Source organism: Petaurus breviceps, unplaced genomic scaffold (assembly GCF_028583685.1).
Source record: "Petaurus breviceps papuanus isolate PSGF00001 unplaced genomic scaffold, PetGlider_PUasm1.0 90977, whole genome shotgun sequence".
Classification (NCBI taxonomy): domain Eukaryota; kingdom Metazoa; phylum Chordata; class Mammalia; order Diprotodontia; family Petauridae; genus Petaurus; species Petaurus breviceps.
In genome coordinates, this window is record NW_027187391.1 from 22433945 (window position 1) to 22439879 (window position 5935).

Consider the following 5935-nt stretch of genomic DNA (forward strand, 5'->3'; position numbering starts at 1 on the left):
AGGAGGGAGGAAGGAAGGAAGGAAGGAAGGAAGGAAGGAAGGAAGGAAGGGAGGAAGGGAGGAAGGGAGGGAGGAAGAAAGAAAGAAAAAAGAGAGGGAGGAAGAAAGGAAATGAATGGAGAGATTATGTTAAAGATTAGAGATGAAATAGAGGTTTGAAATTTAGGGAAGATTAGGACTAGAGGATCATTCTACCTGAATCAGATCAGAGTTGGAGAAGCAGTCAAGTACCAAGGGCTAAATAAGCATGAAGAGTTATTATTCCTTTCATTCCTTTTTAACCTTAGGGAAAGATCATGAGATTTAAAATCAGAAGACTTGAGTTAAACTCCTAACCTTGCCAGCCTTCCTATTTGACTGTGGGCAAGTCACTTGACCCCTCTGGGCCTCAATTTCCTCAACTGTAAAATGGACAGGTTGAACTGGCCTAACCAAAAAGATCTTTTTTGTATGTATGCTTGACTGTATTAACAAAGACTGAGTTTATACTTGGCCAAAAAAAAAAATGTATTTCCTTGAAATGTGGTTTTAAAAATGTTTTATACTAACTTTGGTCAAACAGTATAAGCTATTTGTAGAATTGTAGTACAACAATGTAGCTTACCATCATACCTCTTTTGGCCAGTATAGAGATTGTCCAAAGTGGACCCCGGAACAAATGACAATAATAACAACTCATTTATATAGTGTTTTTTTCCTTATGATAACCCTTTGCGGTACAAAGTACAAATATTATCATGTTCTTTTTATAGATGAAGGAATCTGAGAGTTAAGCTTGCCTATGTATGGTCAAACAGCTTGTGACTGAGACTGAACTTGAACCCAAGCCTCCAGGCTCCAAGTCTAGTACTCTTTCTACTATGTAGATCAAAAAAAGAAAAAATTTTATATTAGCTATATTGAGAAGTATTTGCATTTCTATCTGAAATCTGGATTTATCATAATCTAATTATAGTCATTCATTATTTTAAAGAAAACTCATGAAGGTCAAAGTGTATTAGTTGGAAGGTATTTTGTAATGGGTATTACCTCTCTCCATTAAAAAAATAGAACATTCGGGGCAGCTAGGTGGCGCAGGGAATAGAGCACCAGCCCTGGAAGTCAGGAGGACCTGAGTTCGGTTTTGACCTCAGACACTTAACACCCACACAAAAAAACTAGCTATATAACCTTGGGCAAGTTACTTAACCCCAACTGCCCTCCAAAAGGCAAAAAAAGAAAAAAAATAGAACATTATTCATAAGATTAACGAGGGGTATATGCCATCTTTACCAAATGTAATTATGTAATGGACTTAATTTCAATTTTCAGAATTTGTAAAGTTGTTCTAATTATAAAGTACCAAGAACATACTGATTCATTTTGCTTCAGACATTTTGAGGGATCTGTGAAACCAGAGGTGTGAATATTCCCTCCAAATGTGCAGCTTATAACTTATCTATACCTTATCATCCTCTATGATACCCATCCATGCCCTCCTGTAAGTTTTCTATGTGGAGTTCATCCAACATATTGGGGTCTTTCTCTATATCTTTTGATATTACATGACTATAAATGGTACATGCCATAAGTGCTTTCTGTGTTCCAGGTATGCTTTACAAATAGTTTCTCATTTGATCCTCACAACAAGGGAGGTAGCTGCTATTTCACATAGTAGGTCTGAGTCTATATTTAAGTTCAGGTTTTTCTGACTGAAGGTCCAGCACTCTATCCATTGCTCTACTTAGCTGCCAGGCCCTCCATTTCTGGTGATACATTTCTTTCTTATCTAAACCACTACTACTGGTAGCTTTAGATACTGTTTAGCAATCTTAGGAAAGTATTAACCTCTAGTTGCTCATGTGACTGAATATATACATTTAAATGCACCACCAAATATTTTAAAACTATATTTTTAAAAACATTTTGATTGCCTGGAAAGTGTCAGTAAGCATATTTGATGCTATTTTAAGACATTTTCACAATTAGGTACAAGGGTTTCGAATAAATGATATTGCAGAATGTACAGTGAAAAGAGTGCTAGATTTATAAGCAGAGACCCTCAGTTCAATTCCTGATTCGGTTATCCCTCTGGGCCACAGTTTTTTCACCTATGAATGAGGAGTTTGGGCTAGTTGTAAGGTTCCTTCAGAATCTAAATCTATGACCATTGACTAAAGGACTTATTTTTTTAAAAGAGTATATTGGATATTAATATAAGTATCTTAGCCTAAAAAGGTCTTAAAACTACAATGAAAATGAAATAAAATGTGTTGCCATAAGAGAAAATTCTGAAGGAATGTTTATAATCTACTCAATTTAATTCAGTTCAAAATGTATTTACTTAAGCATCTGTTATGTGCCTAGAAAAATTGGGATTTAAATAAGTATTATCATTTATTTTTACAATCTAGTAGGTCACAGAATCTCAGAGTTTGGAGCAAACTCCGAGGCCATCTCACTTAACACATGCCCAACACAAGAATCCCCTCTATAAGATTCCCAGCATATGGTCGGTCATCCAGGTTTTGCCTGGAGAACTTTAATGAAGATAGCCCAACTGAGGCAGCTCATTCCATTTTGGGATAGCTCGAAGTTTTGTTTTTGTTTTGTTATTTTTCTCTTGGGCTCAATCCTTTATCTGCCTCTTTGCAACTTCCACCCACTGTTCCTAATTCTATGCTCTGGGGCTAAATCACATGACAACCCTTCATCTACTGTTCTTGCGAAGTCATCTTTATATTAAATTTCCTCCTTTTTCCCAATTGATCTTTATAGTAACTTCACATCCTTTTACCATCCAAGTTGCCCTCTTTGGGACCCAATTCTAGCCTGAAAATGTACTTTCTAAAATGTAGCACACAGAATTAACAACAATTCCACATGTCATCTGACTGGAGCAGAATACTGGGAACTATATAGACACTAATCCTAAATATTATGCTTTCTCGAAATGTAGTCTAAGTCTGCATTAACTTTTTTGACTGCCATATCACATACTGTTGACATATAATGAGTTTGCAAAACACTACACGGACTCTCCCCTCCTCCAACAGAGGGTAAATAAGAACTAGGTATAAAAATCAGTTGAAAAGAGGAAAAATGCAAATAGTGATATGAACATGTTAGAAAGGTATGTAATGATAATGGTAGAGAGGAACTGAAATCAACAACACCCCACTGAGCAATCTAAAGAGACACTAGCCATTAAGTAAGGAAGCTGGAAAGAAGCCGAAGCTGTCACATACAACCATGGATGTAGGGGATAAAGAGCAATCCTGGATTGTATGGAGTGTGGGAAACAAATTCTAACAGGCAAAGTCTATTGCTGTATTGATTCTGTAGGTGATTTCATGGAAACACAAAATGTTCCATCTGGGAGGGACCTTAGAGATCACTTGGTCCAACCCTCTCGTTTTACACATGAGGGAACTGAGGTGCCACGGAAGGGAAATCATTTGCTTAGCCTGGAAACACCTGCTATATTGTGAGCAAACCTATCTAGAATCTGATTGGTATTACACGTTTAGATTCAACTAGAATTTCCCAAGAGAACAGGCACTCCCCAGTTTTGTTTTGATTTTGACCACCTATAACATAACAGATATGGAAAAGATCAATTTGCAAGTCAAATACAAAGCAGAGTAAACTTGGCACTCAACCATATGAGATTTTTTTCCTCTGAAGAAACTTGAACTTTTAAATTTAAAACTTAAATTTTATTCCTTTAAGTAGTTAAGGATATTCTAGTTGAAATAAGTATTTAAAAATCACCTACAGTGGAAAAATTACAAGCTTAGAGAAGATTAATTTAGATTTAGGGATTTGGGGGCAGATTATACTATAATTAACACAAAAAACTATGAATATAAACACCAGAGGCTGGAACAAGAAGGGGGAAAATGCCAACTAGTTTTGGAAAATCATTCAAGTTGGAGAGTCATCTACAAACAAGGGAAAAATTAAGTGAGACAGTACTGACAATCACTCTGTATTTTAATTCCTTTTTGGTCTCTATCTGACGTTTTCCAAAGAACCAAATCACCTAAAGTCAATCTCAAATCAGACAGGAGTAAGAGGAAAACATTGTATCAACTATTCTGTGTTTTGAACTTGAAAGAGAGCAATGCAATTTCTCTAGAAGACAAGCAATAAGATGAGGTTGGAAGTTGAGCTAGACACATGATTGCCTACTGCTGGCTCTTCAGTGAAACACTGCAGTACATTCCCACCCCACATCCTGTACCTAGGGCAAATCTTAATATATATGCCTTTTTCAATAAACAGAGGCCCTGGGGTAGGGGCCATAGAAATTTCCCAATCTCTTTTACCCACAAACAGGCTTAAATATATTACCCCCGCAAGCCAGCCCTTTTCTAAGTAGGCCTGAAATGTTCACATAAAGAAGCAAAAGGACTAATCTGAGTTCGACCTGTCAGATAAAGAAAAAGGAAGGACCTGAAGCCATGAAATGCACAAACGCCCACACTCTCCCCTTGTGCATCCCTAAAATAAGCTCCTCCATTCTGGCTACCGCCTGGGGCTGGAGAAAGAGGGCAGGAATATTTCCAGAACAAATTCGCTGAACTCGTAGAACCCACCTGTCTGCCCACCCACCACCCACCAGCTAAACCACCTGTCTTGCTCCCGCCCCCTAGCCTAGTTCTTCCCCGGGGGGAGTGGAAGGGCAATGCCCTCGCTCCTCTCTCTGCAACATTCTTGAACTTCACATGGCTCTGGAGCCGGCTGTACAGTGAGACTGAGCTCTCATCCCGCCATTAGGACTCCTCCGGGCACATTCTGGAGAAAAACCCGGAGGCTGGGGATTATCCACCTCTTTGCTTGGAACCCCACCCCCATCCCCATCCCTCTCCATCCTCAGCATCAGCTGCAGCAGCAGCGGCATATGCTACATCAGCAGCCACTACGAGTACGGCTCCCCGGTTCCTTACTCACCTACAGGGCTGAGAAGCCTGTCCCGACAGCCCGGGAGGAGGTGTCCGGGAAGACGCATATCTGGCCTTGGCCACGGGAAGAGGAGCTGCCGCTGCCGCCGCCGCAGCCGCTGCTGCCCGGAGCGGGGAAGCCCATCCTCTCTCTCACTCTCTCCTGGGGAAGGAGGGGTCGGGGTGAGGGGGGGGGGGGGGGGGAGGAAGAAAGAGCTCCGAGGAAGGGAAGAGGGAGGAGGCAGCGGAGCTGGATGAGTCGCGCGCACCCGGGGCCCCCCACGTTCCAAGCCGCTGTTGTGGCCGCCGCTGCTGTCCGGAGAGGGATCTAGGAATCTCCCAGAACTGGACTGCAACGGCTGCACGCACCGCCTAGGCTCCGGGCCGCCGCGGCGGTCTCCCAGCCTCCTGCCGGAGAATCATCGTCGCCAAAGCTGCCCCTCTCGCAGCCCCGCTGGCTCTGCCCGCTACGCCCCGGGCACGCTCCAGACCGCTTCCCAGATGGCCCTCAGTGGAGTCGGTCAGCAGCTAGGGTGACCGCAGCTACGGCAGCATTCCTGCCCCCGCCCCCGCGAGCTCAGGTCGTTGTCAACACCTTCCCACCGCCGCGACTAACATCGCCACCACCCCCAGCCAGAGTCCCCAAACACCACCAGCAGTGGCGGGGCCGCGGCTCGGCTCGACCGCACGGAGCGCCGGAGACCGCGGCAACCCCACCCCGCACTCGATCAGCGGCGCGCACCGACTGCCTTCGAAGGCCCCGGCCCCATTGTGACGCGGTGGGCGCCGGCGCGCGAGCCCGCGGAGGGCCGGGCCGGGCTGGGCCCCTGCAGCTCTGCTAGAGAGCGCAGGCCCAGCCTGGGCTGGGCCCACAGAGGGGGGAGCTCTGGTGGCAGCCGGGTGTAGGGGGACGACGGGGGGCTGCACTCAGAGGTCTCCACTGCCTCTGAGTAGCCTGCTTTGCGTGGGGCGGAGGGTTTTTAATGTCCCTAAATTTCTAAACCTGCCGA

The 5935-nt window shown here is 43.9% G+C and overlaps 1 protein-coding gene across 2 annotated transcripts in view; it reads right to left on the minus strand.

Moving 5' to 3' along the window:
- The window catches only part of NCOA7 (nuclear receptor coactivator 7), a 220889-nt gene extending 215166 nt beyond the window's left edge, over positions 1-5723 (minus strand). Inside the window, exon 1 of one of the 2 annotated variants that reach the window (XM_069077464.1) lies at positions 4936-5723. The gene's annotated coding sequence lies outside the window, so the exon portion shown is untranslated. The remainder of the gene's footprint in view (positions 1-4935) is intronic. The other variant, XM_069077467.1, reaches the window with a different exon arrangement.
- Positions 5724-5935: the final 212 nt, after the last annotated feature.